The sequence below is a fragment of the Suricata suricatta genome, chromosome 5 (assembly GCF_006229205.1).
Source record: "Suricata suricatta isolate VVHF042 chromosome 5, meerkat_22Aug2017_6uvM2_HiC, whole genome shotgun sequence".
Classification (NCBI taxonomy): domain Eukaryota; kingdom Metazoa; phylum Chordata; class Mammalia; order Carnivora; family Herpestidae; genus Suricata; species Suricata suricatta.
In genome coordinates this window covers 83,828,837-83,844,739 of record NC_043704.1, presented here as the reverse complement: position 1 = coordinate 83,844,739, position 15,903 = coordinate 83,828,837, and the positions used below count along the sequence as shown (strand labels likewise).

Here is a 15,903-nt window from a genome sequence, read left to right as displayed (position 1 = left end):
TAGCTCTAACATTAGCACTGTAACCAGCATGAATTGAGAATGTACTAAATTCCAACATTATCTTCTTTATTTAATTCTCTTTACAACTCCATGAAGCAGGTGTCATTAATATTTCCATGTTTCAGGAAGAAACTGAAGTTTAAACTATCACCTGGAATCTTTAAGCCCAAGCATTCACAGAGCCATCATGGCATCTGGGTCTTACAGTATAAATGACAGCTCAGGCTCTACATCCAACTGGTCTTGGAAGTTCTCAGTGTTCTCTTTTCCTTAATGTGCATTTACTCTTTTAAAAGAATTGACTAATGATCAATTCACATTGAGTCCAGTGTGCTCAAATAATCACTTGTCATTTCCGCAGTCTCTGAGTACACACCTTTAGAAGCTGTTGGGATCCTTCTCCTGGCATATGGAGTAAAAGCTATTAGGGTAAACAGGACCAAGAGGACGCTCCTGCAAGCCGCACTCCATCTGCTGGTGAAGATAAGTTAGAAGTAATGCTACATCCGTGGAAGGATTGAAGAGATTAGTGCCACCATAAATGACTTTGAGAAGATAAGGGTCAAGAAAATGAGAAAATAAGTCACAGACTGGCACTTATGCAAAGGACATTTCTGATAAAGGACTATTACTTAAAATATACAAAAATTTTTTTAATTCAATAACTAAAAAAAAAACCAAACAACTCAGTTAAATCATGGGTAAAGACCTGAAAAGACATTTTACCAAAGAAGACACAGAGATGAAGAATAAGCATATGAAAAGATACTCAACACCGTATGTCATTGGGGAATTGAAGATTAAAACAAATATCACTTCCACCTATTAGAATGGCAAAAAAAATCTGACAATATCAAAAGCTGGCAAGGATATGGAGCATCAGGAATTCTCATTCACTGCTGATGGGAATGCAAATTGATACGCCATTTTGGAAGACAGTTTGACAGTTTCTTACAAAACTAAACATACCTTACCATATTATGCAGCAGTAGTACGCCTTGATAATTACCAAAATGGATTGAAAAGTTAATATTCAACAAAAACTTATGCATTGGTGTTTATAGACATTTTATTTATTATTGCCAAAACTTGGAAGCAGCCAAGATGTTCTTCAGATGAGCAAACTGTGGTAAATCCAAATGATGAAATATTACTCAGTGTGAAAAAGAAATAAGCTGTCCAGACATAGAAAGACATGGAACAAGCTTAAATGGATAAGTAAAAGAAACCAATATAGAAAAAGCTACATTCTATATGATTCCAATTATATGACATTCTGGAAAAGGCAAAACTATGAAGATAGTAAAAATATTAATGGCTGCTGGAGGCAGCAGGGAAGGATAGGTTGAGTACAGAAAATGTTTAGGGTAGTGAAACTAATCTGTATGACACTGTAATGGTAAATATCACGTCATTATACATTATCAAAACTCACAAAATGTTCACAAAGAGCAAATCCTAATGTGAACATGGGTTTTGTGTAATGATGTGCCAATGTAGGTTCATTGATTGTAAAATACTACTCTAGTACCATCTGGGGGATGTTGATAATGAGGTAGACTGAGCGAGGGGGAGCGGGCCAGGGATATATGGGATACCTCCATATTATCTGTTTAATTTTGCTGTGAACCTAAAACTGCTCTAAAGAAGTCTATTCAAAGATTTTTCTTTTAAAGCAGGGGAACATTTGCTATATTAAGATCATACATGTGTCTGTCCCCAGACCTAGTTCTTTCCCTACTTATGGTTTTATAAAGATTGTGATAAACCAAGTCTGATTTATATGATGCATCTTATGTGGAAAATGTCTGTGACTCTAGGTATTTGATCAACCTTGAGAAATGACACACAGGTGATATAATAACATTTGTAGATAACCATTGCTAATTTGATGATTACCAGTTGCCATTAAGTGAATGGTAAAATTGTTGTGTTCAAAAATAAACAAAAAATGTAGGGGAGGTCAGCCTTTTCATATCCCCAAGAAATTAATCCATTTGGCTTATGCAAAATGCAAATGAACAGTGAATGATAACAGTAGACTACTCAGATTTAACCAAGTGGAAGCCACAATCTCAGCCGCTTTGCTTGATGTGGTATCTTTTCTACGCCAGGTAAACATAGCCTCTGGCACTTAGTGTTCTTTAGACGAATGTGCTCCTTTCAATCCCATCTTCCAGGATGATTACAAGCAATTCACATTCATATGGAAAGGATAACAGTACACATTCCTGATCTTGTCATAAGGCTACTGTTAACCCTCCTATTTTGCTACAACCAAGTCCAGAAGAATTTTGATCAGCTTGATGTTCCATAGAGCATCACACTAGTTCACTTTCTTAATGAGGTCATTCTAATCGGGATGGTGAGCTACACGTGGTAAGTAGTCTGGCTGTCCCACACAGACATATGCGTGTCACAGGGGAAAAGAGAAACCAAGAATCTTTGTAGGGTTTCTCTTTTCCCCTGTGATATGCATATGTCTATGTGGGACAAAGATTCCTGGAGCCTGACACATTAGTAAGTTTTTTTTAATGATAGAGTCAAAAATGTTTTTTTCAGTGTTTTATTATGAAATTTTTCAAACATATAGAAACGTTAAAAGAAATTTCCAGAAAATCCCTGAATATCAACACCTAACTCCTATAATTAACATCTTACTCTACTTGCTTCATCATATTTAATAAAGTGTTTAGGAGTTCAGTAATCTGGAGCATGTCAGGATATCCCTTTTAAAATAAAGGATAAGGCATATGGAGCGCCTGACTGGCTCAGTCAGTTAAGTGTCCAACTCTTAGTTTCAGCTCAGGTCATGATCTCATGGTTTGTGAGTTTGAGCCCCGCATCGGGCTCTGTGCTGACAGTGTAGAGTCTGCTCAGGATTCTCTCTGTCTCTCTCACTCTGCCCCTCCCTGGAGGGGAGATAAATAAATAAATAAATAAATAACCTTTAAAAAGTTGTAATGTTACAATAAATAAATAAAATAAAATAAAGGATAAGTTGTTGCATCTTGTATACCCTATCACTAAGAAAAAGGCATAGTGCTTAGTGAGCCATTTTGAATTTCAGAGGTAGCATATACTGCCCTTCGGAATACCACTCTGATTTAGTTATTGGACAACTTGGAAAACTAACAATTTCTAATGGAGCCCAGAGCAAAAAGAAGACTCAGTAGCAAATACAGTCTGCATTACAAGATATCCTACCCTCCAGACTATATAACCCAACAAATTCAGTGACACCAGCGGTACTCATGGCAAATATGTGGAGCCGTGGTGAACACAAGTGTGAGATCTTGGAAGACGACAATACAAACGCTAGAGTAGAGAGACACTTCAGATTTTGGAGCAAAACTATCTTCCAGGGCAGAAACTACATTTTGCAAAGTAGCTCTTGACTGCTATTAAGGTCCAATAGAGATTAAATCTCTAACCAAATGGCTATGCAAGTTTTGCAGCCCATTACTAATTGATATTTTCAGATCTACCAAGTTATAGAGTCAGACAAGTGCAGCAACAACCTATCATACTTTGGAAGTGGTACAAAATCAAGACCAAGAAAAGTGAGAGGATATAAAAAACTCCATGAACAGGATTTTTGAGTCCCACACCACTTACTTCTGCTGAATTGATGCCCAAACCACAATTCACACCTAACATCTTGTTGAAGAGATGGAAAGCATTCCTAAAGCCAGCTGATGGAAGAGGAAAAATCTTGGCCCTCGTTCGTAGTTGAGTCAGCACAATATGTTGATATCAACTGAAAATGGACTCCTACTGCAATATAGTCTTTCTTTGAGAGTGCCATATATGTCGTTTGTGAGGGAAAATCCTTCTAATGGACAAAGCTGGGAGCAATATTCTGATTTTTTTTTTACTTTTTATGTAATAAAAAAGTAGCTTGAGAAGGATATATATATGTGTATGTATGTATATGTACATATGTGTACATATATATGTGAAAATAAATTGACTTATTGGTCAGAGCCTGGAAGGAACAAGTTTGGAAGATTAAAGAGAAAAAAAATGTCTAAGGAGGAAGCACACAATGGACTCACTGAAGTGGGTACAAAGTGGAAACACATCTCAAGCTACTACCCACCAGAGAGCATCCAAGTCAGGGGAGACACTCAACAATGAGGCTGACTCATCCTGTGACTCATCCTCAGCCAGCCTCTCTCCTCTACCACCCCGTGCTTGCACAGTGGGGTCAAGAATAGAACCATCATGGTGGCAGGAATAGAGCTATGCATGTTCCCAGTGGTACGAATGCCCACTCACCAAGGCCAGTCTAGGTGCTGCTACTGAACACTCAACTTATCAAAGTGTTATTAACCTGATACAAAGCCCTTGATAAAGCAGCAGAGCCTCAGATCAGTCAGACACTTAATGTCAGGTTAATTGCATCAGACCCCTTCCACCCTGGAGAAGGCAATGATTCATCAATACTACAATTAATACTTACTCCCAAATGGCTTTAATTTTCTTGTCTGCCATGTCTCTGTCAGTACCACTATTCAAGGGCATAAAGAATGCTTGATTTACTGTCATAGGATTCTCATATAATATTGCTTCAAATCAAGAGACCCATTTTACAGGGAAGGATGTGCAACAATTGATGTATGACTGAGGGATTCATTACTTCTATCAGATAGTACTTCACCTAGAAGCAGCCTGCCTACTAGAACAATGAAATTGCTTACTAATGGCTCAACTAAGGTGCTGACTCAAGACAAAGGCCTATATGGAGTTGGCACACCACCCACAAAAATCAAGTATAGGAATTAAACAAACAGCTGTGCTCTGCCCCTAACAGCCTGAGTAAGCAAGTCTAGACATCAAAGGGTAGGAGTAAGATTTGCCCTCTCACTATCATTCACAGTGGTCTACATACAGAATGTATGCTTCCTGTCCCCACATCTCTATGTTTGAGGTCCTGGTACCACTGCTTCCACTAACAGAAACAATAGGAGTTCCATTAGCCTGGAAGCTATGACTGATGTGTGTTACCTTGGAGTCCTCTTTACAGTGACTTAGCCAGCAAAGAAAGGAGCACTTTGAAGAAACAGTGACAAATTGCTCTTAATATGTGGGGCAGTGAGGGATTAGACTGGATCAGATGCTCTTTGTGCCCTGTTTCACTTCCTCTTGATCTTCTGATTCTATTTGCAATTGTGGCTGTGGTGACAGTTACATAGCAAAGGGGTGAAGAGTTCCGATATTGACCACATCTTGCCTCAAGCATGTCTTTGGCTTGGCATGGTGTTTTTCTGATACTAAAGGAGTGGAATACTCACAGGGATTTTCTGGGCATGTATGCTTGCACTGCCCCAAGTGCTGGGCAGTTAACCTCCCTGTAGCAACACTCAACCAATAGGAGAAGGGAGCCAATGGACAAGTGCTTCCAATTGCTGACTCCTAGGATCACTTCTCAAGTAAACTACCTAAATACAGATTCTTTTCTCAGGCTCTAGTCTCCTGGGTAACTCAAGTTAAGAAGGAAATCAGTGAGAGTCAACAAAGCTCTTGCAAATAAAATAGAAAATGATTCAGATTAACAATAAAAGCTTTTATTCTACAAACACATCAGTTTCAAGGGCAACAGGAAACATGAGTTTTGACTCATTCTAGCCAATCTCTCCTCTTTCCATAAACCAAGTGAGGACAAATATTCTCCTTTGCAAATTCTTCCTCAGCATAAATTAATAATAATGAGAAATTATAGAAAAGAGAGCAGATTTGTATATGTTGCACCTCCAAATTACCACAAACTTAGTGGCTTAAAGAAAAACAAATATATTATCTCACAAGTCTGTAGGTTGAAAGTTCAACACATCTTACTGGGATAAAATCAAGATGTGAGCAGGGCTGAATTCTCTTCTTTAGGCTACCGGGAAGAATCCATTTGCTATTTCTAGCTTTTCAAGGCTTCCCACATTCCTTGGCTCATAGTCCCCTTCCTCCATCTTCAAAGCTAGCAATGGCATATTTGAGTTCTTTTTATAACACATCACTCTGACCTCCTCTTCAATCTCCCTCTTCTACTTTGAAAGATTTTTGTGATTATACTGGGTCTACCCAGATTTTGCAGATCTCTCTGTGATAAAACCACCAATTAACAACTTTAATTCTATCTGCACCCTTAATTCTCCTTTGTTGTGTACTGTAATATATGCATAGGTTCCAGGGATTAGGATATGGACATCCTTGGGAGTAAGATAGAGAGAATTATCTTGCCTATGACACCAGTAAAGAAAAAGAGAGTTTGTAAATTTTCTCTTAAGTCTACTTTCATATTTATTTTAGGCCCAAATTGTTATTTAATATAATAGAACTTCAATTTCTTGGTTATAATTACATTGATTTATAACATTTGATTACATTAGGCTAGCGAGTCCATTTTCATTTTATAGGTGCACAGAATGGGACATGAAAAGCAAAAGAAATGACAAAAATAAGAGTAAGAAAGTGAGAGGGGAGGAAAAAGAAGAAAGGAAAGAAGACTGACTTGATTTGATTTGATTTTACTTATGGAAAGTATGCTTAGCTACTGAACCAATGAGGTCATTGGGTTGCTGTGATGGTTAATTTTATGTGTCAACTTGACTTGGGCTAAGGGATAGATACCCAGATAGCTGACAAAACATTATGTTTTAGTATGTCTATGAGGTTGTCTCTGGAAGAGATTAGCATTTGATGCAGCAAACTGAGTAAAGAGATTTGCTCTCCCCAATGTGGGAAGGTATTATCCAATCTACTGGGGCCTAGATGGGACAAAAAGGCAAAGGACAAATTCTTTCTTCTTGGGCTGGGAGATGAGAGCTTGGGAATCTAAGGTCCTTGGACTCTGACTGGAACTCCAGTACCAGCTTTCCTGATTCTCCAGCTTGCAGATGGCAGACTGGGGGTCTTCTTGACCTCCATAACCATATAAACCAATTCTTATAAGAAATCTCTTAAATATATCTCCATATATCCTAACAGGTCTGTTTCTCTAACGAACCCTGACTAATATAGTTGAAGAACACCGTCTACAGAGGAAGAACCTGACTGCTTGAAGTTAATCAACTCCTTCACGCTCAAAGCTCTGATGACAGATTTAGGTCATCACAGCTAGCCAAACATCTAGTGAAGTTGAACTTTCACTAGCACACTTTGTTAATTATAATTTAAATTATTTGCACACTGCAGGTTTTTCCAGCTCAGATTTTCTTGAAACCATGCATATTCTTCTTGATCCTGATAATACGGACAATACTGAAGAGTCAGTGGCAGACCATAATATCCTTTGGGAAGATAAATGGGCATTAACAGATAAAATGTATCTTACAGGCACTTTCGGTAATTACCATTCCTTGTTCTTGTGTGAATTGTTCGTATTTCATAATCTCCCAAATCTCATCTGTACAATTAAATGTGATAAAATGTTTCAGTTGACACCATGTAATGTTGTATTTTACTATTGATCTCAATCCACGTGATTAACGTTAATTCTGTAAGACATATTTCTTTTGAACCAGTAAATCCAACAAAAGTGATAAAGAAATGGCAGGGAAGTGACATCCTGAATATGCATTTGGCACTTCAAAACAAATGGATTGTTAAAAAGTTATTTGAGATTAGTTGAGCATGAGTAGGTATTTATTGCTTTCTTCTTGGCCAGAAAATTATTAGAGAAATAAGGTTAATGGTAAAAATATTTCTTCCTGTAAAGCATAATCATCTTTTCTTGAGGAGATTGGTTTTAAAATATCTGAGTGCTTTTAGATATTGTGTATTTTCCATTATGCCAAATAGTTTAATTCAGAAAGTCAGTAATATGAACTATGATGTATTTAGCACAGAGGACTAAAGAGAAAACTGGAACCAGAAATATGGTTCAGGAAGGGAAGTCAGTGCTTATGCCATTCCCTGCCTAATTAGATACTTTGAATTCCTTTAGAGACTAAATTTCCACTCCTGAAACCATCTGTTCCTAGAAAAACCTTCCCTCTGCCTAACTCTCAAATTTTATTTCCTATTTTAATGGTTCTGAGCTCTATTGGCAAAAAAATATCTATTGATATTCAAACAACATTAAGGCAAATGGTGAGGAGGCAGATTTATAACTGATCATATTTGTGAATGGGAATTGAGAGAGACTTCCTGTGAGGAAAAAGTAGGTAAAACCTATAATTTGGGGGTGTTTCTTTTTTTATGATTCAGGGGTGGGGAAGGTCACTGTTGGGAACTACATGTAAGTGGTATATAAGTGGTCTTGGGAACCTATATTTACATTCCATCCTCAAGGAACGTTCCATCCTTAAGGACATTATTAGATAAACTTGCAAAGCAAGCAGACCCACTTCTTATTTGCTCAAGGGTTAAGTTCTTGGAAAGTAGAAGGCGATTAAATTCACAATTAATTTTCTCAGAAGAAATGAAGGTAAAATAAGTAATGTATTGCAATATGCTGACAATAATGTGAGTTGTCCTTTTTTCCCATGTGTCCTTAATATAAGCAATAATTAAAAGCTTTGGAGGGGTGCCTGGGTGGCTCAGTCGGTTGAAGTTGAAGTCGGTGACTTCAGCTCAGGTTATGATCTCACGGTTTGTGGGTTCGAGCCCTGCATTGGACTCTGTGCTGACAGCTAGCTCAGAGCCTGAGGCCTGCTTCAGATTCTGTACCTCCATCTCTCTCTGACCTTCCCCTGCTCACACTGTCTCTCTCTGTCTCTCAAAAATAAATTTAAAAACATTAAACAATTTTTAAAAAAAGCTTTGAGGGAAAAAGTGAATATATTTTAAAAATTCACCATCAATGACAAAATGTCACAATGTCTACAATCTGCAGACAAAATTGGTCTCTTTTGAGGTTTTATTTTTCATCATACCCATTAAAGAAATTCTGACACATAAAGCATTTGTTATATAGTTGTCCACCAAATTCTAGCAAGTAACTCTTGGTGGAAAAATATCTAGGGCACAACAACTAGAACCCATAATGAAGACTATTTATGTTACCCAGAAGACCACAACTTAAGTAGTTTCTTACATCTGTATAGTGCTCTGGCTCTTTGGTATCCACAATTTCATTTGACTTTCACAAACTCCCTATGAACTTGGTATTGCTAGGGAGATACCTCTGTCCATCCATATTGACCGAAAAAAAAACTGTACTCAAGAAGTCTTGGTACTCATCAAGTCAGTGAGCATTTGAGCATGAAACTGTTTTTTCCAGCTCCCTAGGTAACTCCTCAAAGAACTCATTAGCTAAAGCCATGATAGGAATTGAAAATGTAAATATACCTCAAAATGGCTTAGATAAAATTATATAAAAGGAACCTCTAATGGGCTATCATGTGTTGTTTTGTATGTAGCTCTTTAGTTCTCCCCTTAAGACAAAAATAATTTGCTTTATGAAATACTTGTATTGCAGAGCTTTATCTGGTAAAACCACTGTGTTCTTTTCACCATGTTGTATCTAGATTAAGTTGTAGAAGGAGAGTTCTTTAAACATAAGTGATATATACACATTCTTTGGTGATGAAAAAGGAAATTATACTACTGTGCATTTACTTACTTGAATTAATCATAGCCTGTGACTGGGGCACCTGTGTGGCTCAGTCCGTTAAGCCTCCGACTTCAGCTCAGGTCATGATCTGAACTCACAGTTCGTGCGTTTGAGCCCCATATCAGGCTCTGTACTGACAGCTCAGAGCCTGGAGCCTGCTTTGGGTTCTATGTGTCCTTCTCTTTCTACCCCTCACCCTGCTCACATTCTCTCTCTCTCTCTCTCTCGCTCTCTCTTTCAAAAATAAATAAACATAAAAAAACCATAGCTTATTACTAATGCAAATATGAAGCATATCTTAATACCAATATTGATGTCTGTCATAACATCTGCATTGTACATAGGGACTTTTCTGTAAATAAAGATTTTTTAATTTTTCTTTTTTAGAGAGAATGACAGCACAAATCAGGCAGAAGGGCAGAGGGAGAGAGAGAGTGGAGAGAGAAAGAGAAAGAGAGAGAGAGAGACTCTTAAGCAGACTCCATGATTAGCGTGGAGCCCCATGGGGGGCTTGACCCCATGATCCTGGGGTCATGATCTGTGCTGAAATCAAGAGTCGGCAGCCCAACCACCTGAGCCACCCAGGCACCCCCTGTAAAGATAGCTATTTTCATGTATTCCCATTTCTATTAGAATGATCAGGTTAAGAAGAAGGCTATTTTCCATCTCCAAACATGTCCTTGTTAAAAAATATTTGTACATTATTATTATTTACCCTTTTGTGGTTTTGAGAGTTTTCAATTCAGAATATTACCAAATTCCAGTCAGTCAAAACACTAAAAAAATAAGCATGGCTCTCTAGGACTGATAATAATAATTTTCATCTAATAAGTATCTGTCATGTACCGGGAACATACACTAGTTACTTCATTTAATCTTTACCTCTGGGAACAAATGCTATAAGTAGATGTTATTATACCATTTTACAGATGAGAGACCTAGAGAACACACATAATGTATCCAAGAATGTACAGCTTAGTATTGGTGGAATTAGCATTTGACTAGGTCCAATAACTCACAATTCTTAACTACTCATTTAAATGACAGATGTTATCATTTCAACAATTGTTATAGAAGGTTTAATAGGAAAGAGTCATACTTACCATATTAAAATACCATTACTTTAACAAACCCAGTTACACTGAATTTCTCTGCAAGTATCTCTTACATACATTGAAACTATCCAATCTTCTAAAAAGATAGCCTGTTCTGTCAATATTTTGCTTAAATGATAAAACACAAAAGAACTTTCAAACATTGTATTCAAAACTGTATAACAGTAGGCAAGAAATATTTTGGCACACGCATCTTAATACACAGCATTAAACTGCATCTTGTTGTAGTGAATCACACAGATATTAAACAGGATTATCCATTGAAAAGAGACACAACTCTTCAAATAATGGTAGACCAATCAAATGCCTGCATGAAATTCCATAGTGATTTACTCTAAGCAAGATAAAACATGACTAGTGCACAGAACCATCAAATTACATTTTAAAATTGTAACAGTCTCAGTACACATTTGTAGGAGACAGAGATGGAATGTACAGCTTAGTAGAACAAGCAATCAAAAGTCTTCCCTTCCAAAGATTTTTTTTTTTCAGATTTAGAAAGAAAGAAGAAATTAGTAATGGGTTTTTGATTCACGGTGAATTGTAGGTCCAATATTGTGGCAGGCAAATGCCCCAAGATAGGGGTGTGTAGGCATAACAGCCCTACCCCCAGACAGTCACTCTATAACTATACTTTCCTCCTGGTGGATCAAGGGGCTTCTCTCCTAAATAGCTCTGAAGGCAGGTTCTTAACTGGCCTTGCCTTGAGTTTCTCCCAGCTGGGAGCTCACTGCGACCTCCAAAGATTGGACTCTAGGCTGATTGTAGTTGGAGATCCTGGAGGTAACACTGGATCCCAGAGCAGACGAAAAGGGGAAAGGGGGAAGACAGGTGGGACAGATGACCTAGGTTCAGGTCCTGTTTCTGCCCCTTACTTCTGCAGCCTTACAGAAATTACCCAATCCCTGGGAGTATCTGTTTGCTAATCTGCAAAAGAGAGTTTGAATAATATAAATATAAATGGCATCATGAAGATTAGCCATGTAATGCCAAAGTACTGGCACAGTGCCTTCACGTAGTGGATTCTCAACAACTCTTCCTTCCTCCCTTCCTTTCTTCCCACATGTCTATAAATACATCCAGGGCTCCTCCTATCTCCTGGGTGATAGGACTGGAAGCTTTAGAGAAAGCACTTCTCTGTCATTTAAGGCTTGCACTCCTCAACCTCCTCATTTGGCTCCATGTCCATTTTTGCAGTTTCCCTTAAGAAGGGGTTTTGAATGGAGAAGTGAGAACCAGTCTTTTTGTGGAGCCCAAGGGTCATTGTGAGCAGGCCTGGGGAGGCTTTTTTCACTGATGCCAAACTAAATGATGCATTAAATTGGGTGAGGTCTGCCTTCAGGTGAAGATGAAAAGGACCCTGGCTGCCCTAGGAGAGAACATTTCCTCTGGGATGTTTTCAGCTGCACTTTTCCATTACACATTAAATAGCTCAGGTGATAAGGACTTTATGTGAATAACCCCCTGAACCAGCCCAGCAGCCCCATGTCACTGTCTGCTACAGAGAAAGAGAGAAGGGAAGATTGTGCAAGAAGAGATGCGTTAGCTTTCCTTTCAATTTTTTTCCCCTTCTTCATTCCCCCTTTGGAAGGAAAGAAAATACAAGCACAAAGAAGGTACCCCTTATTTTACCAAAACTTCAAAAGACACCAAGTCTAGGTCTCCAGGTAAGTTTCTGGAGCATTCCAGTAACCTTTGATTATAGTTCCAATTAGGATAAGTTTTGCTAAAATGAGTTAGGTATTTCTATGTGTCTGCCATGGTCACATAATAGAGACAATCGGTCATTTACTGTACACATCAGCGGAGGACCAAGGGAAGACTTAGAAGATGTGGGACTCCATCTCTCCAAAGGGTCAAAGGGCAGATAATTTCACAATAAAGGGCAGTGAGATTTGGACCTCAAGGTTATGGGAGAAGCCTTGCTATCTGATCATAGTGCAAATTGCTCTAAGGTTTGGCTGTCAATCACAGCAGAATAAGTAGACCATTATATTTTACTGTCTGCTGCTTGCATAGACTAAATGAGAGCAGTTTGTATATGTTTGATCATTTTTTTGTACTTATGCTGTTAAAAAAAATGAACATGGCATATATCCACTTTGGTCATGAGAGCTTCAAATATAAAGAAAATCGAGAGAATACTTTTTAAAAATCATTTTTAAAAAACCTTCCCTGGCTATATAACAGAAAAAGCAGTTTTTGGAACCATACAAATATGGAATACAGAAATTAGCCACACAAATATGGATGCTGCCTACCTATCCGCTTACATATTTCTAGAAAGAAATGGTAAAGCAAAGGATAAGTGCAAGTCTGTCTAAACTCAACCTCATACAGATGTTGTGAAAATTAAATATAACAGACTCTGAAAAGTAACTTAGAGCATTGCCTGGCATGTAATAAGCATTCCCTAGAGCATGGCCTCTGCCAGGACACAGGGACACTTCATTTTCCCGTTTACCCACAGGGCTTTACCAGTCCACAGCCAGCTGATTGACACAGGAGCCCAACACTGGTTAGCCATCCACAAGTAGAAATGACAGAAGACGGACAAAGATGAGGCTATCAAGAAAGGGAGAAATAATTTTTAAGGTGTGCTCCCTGGAAAGCCAACAAGCCTCTGTGATAGCCTACATGAGAATAAACAAAGTGGTCAAAAAAGACACCAGGTAAGGGCAACGGCGTTGGCTTGGGGACAGGTAAGGAGATTACAGGATGCAGCATGCAACCTTGCTCTGCCAAATGCCAAGTCTCCTTTTCTGTAAATTAAGGTCTTGGGTGAAAAGGTGATAGTCAAAGCCCTGAGGGGGTCTCTGACAAGAATAAAACCTCTGTCTCCCCTTTGTTTGCCTTGGGATATGGCCCTACTTCCTTATGACCAAACCCAGTCTGACTTGTACACCATATAATTCCCCTACTTTTTCCTCCAAAAATGACTCACAAATGCTATATTATTTTACCCTACGCAAAATGCTTTCCATAAACCCAGAGGAGGAAAAAAAAAAGCGCTCAGCACCATCATTATAAACACGACACATCTGTTTTTAATAACTGAAGAAGTATAACAAAACCTTTACTTTGGGGGAACATCCAGAGTTTTATCGTGAAGAAAAATTGTATCCATCTGGTCCCAAGAGAGCTGGTTTTTGCATTAAGTGATATTTGTTGGTTGGGTGATTGGAGAGTGGGAGTGAGGAAAAGGGGGAAGTTGTTAGATCCAACACTTATCCTTAAGTGGAGTTAGTTTCTAAAAATGTAGCATCCAGAAACTGGTGAGTAATCCTTCTTCGTAGTGCAATATTATGTCACCAGATCTGCTGATCCGCTGCACAATAAAATTAATCCTCCATTCTGCAAATGCCGGTGATATGGCAATCACAGATGTGCTGAAACAGAAGTGTTCATGCCAGGCAGAGTTCACGAGACACAGACGTAGCCGGCTGTTGAGTTTTCAGTCCACCCTTGACTCCCAGCCCACAATATCTGAAGAGAGGACGTGGCTGAAGTTTCACTAGATGGCCTTCCAGTTCTATTTCCTGCTTTCCCCAGAGTTGTTATTGCACATTTTAAATTCCCCACCCATCTGGCAACATAGAAATTATGAAGATAGTTAGGGAACAGGGGTGTGGGCGCAGAGTAAGTAGGTAAGGGAGAAGGGCTAACATTTGTGGGCATGTGCACTATGCTAGGCCACCTGGATGTCATACTTCCCCAGATCCCATAGAACTGGTCTTATATGTGTTATACAGCTATCCAGTGATAAAGCTTTATCTGAGACTCAAATCTGTGCAAGTACCAAACTCCTTTCCATTACACTATGGTGATCTAATCATCTTACGGTATTTGCTTAAATTTTCCTTCATGATGATCCCTATTGATTTCCAAAAGGGGTGCACTAGGAATTTCGGGTCAATATACTTGAATAACTCAGTCACATCAATGGCAAACTAAAGCAAGAGTTAGCCTTACATTACAAGTCCAGCCCCTTATGGCTGTCCATGACTATTCCGTGAAACCAACAGTGGCCTTCTTCAGAACCTGGCCACATGCCCATGGGATCAACACCCAGGCCCTCAAATCTTCAGGAAGGAGATTCTAATTGGTTGAAACTGGGCACTTCATGGTTAGGGATAGACAGGATCCCTTGACTGACATTCTACCAAGACCACAAGGCATGTAAAACTGGCTTGTTGTTACCAGAAAGCCAAAATAAGAAATATTCACTGGAATGGTACTATAGAAACCTGCAGTTACCTTGTCCATTATTTAAATTTTTATTATCTCTCTCCAACTAGAACATAAACCCCGGAAGGGCAGGGAAGTATTCTAGTTTTGCTCTTCTCTGAAACCAAACAGGTAGCACAGAGCCTGATCCATAGAAGGGACCCAATAAGTGTCAGTTATCGGAATGGGCCAGGCAAGATCCACGTGGTGCCTGAAGTCTCGTTATGAGACACTAAATGAATAAAGCTTGGTGCTTACTTAAAGCCCAGTGATTTATTAAAATGTATTCTTCTATCAGTTGGACCTCAATATTGAGCATGAATTCTAGAAGACCCACCCACAGCAAGGAGAAAATTACCCAAGCACTGACCTTAGCTCCTTCACAGAAACAACACTCACCCATTCCTCACACTTGGCTAGCTAGTCACCCTGTCAGCTGAGCTATAGCACCTCCCATTAAACGTCCTTTTAATTTTAATTAAATACCCTTCATTTTGAAATAGGTCAAGAATCTTAACTACCAAATACAATGCTGTATCTCCATTTCATGTATTTATGACTCCCTTAGCTTGTGTCTCAATACCACAGAAGAAAATCTTTTCACTGGAAGCAGGAAACATTTTTAAAATGGGAATTAGGAACTGAGGATTTCCTCCATCTCATTTTAACTGACCCCAAACCCCTTAAAAATATCATTTTTGTCTTTTGTCCAATTGTGTTATTCTGAAGCTCCTTGAGTTCAGAGACAGTGCCTACCTTATTTCTCATTATATCTCGAACACCTAGTGCAGTCAGTACCCGGCACATAGTTGGCACTAAATAAATAGCTGTTGTACTTAATAAATACTTAAACAAGTAAGTATTGTAAGTTATACTTTACGATTGTGCTGGTGTAAAGATGAATATGAACCAGGCTGGATTCACTATTACATATTCTTTATTATTATGTTCATTTTTTTCTTGTTTTAAACAACATTAAAATAAAAACATTTATGTGTAAGGATCATA

General features: G+C 38.5%; 1 non-coding gene across 1 annotated transcript; it reads left to right on the top strand.

The window, feature by feature from the left end:
* Positions 1–1,622: 1,622 nt before the first annotated feature.
* LOC115293082 lies at positions 1,623–1,769 on the top strand. The gene has a single exon (XR_003909344.1). It is a non-coding gene; the product is annotated as a small nucleolar RNA SNORA72 (small nucleolar RNA).
* Positions 1,770–15,903: the final 14,134 nt, after the last annotated feature.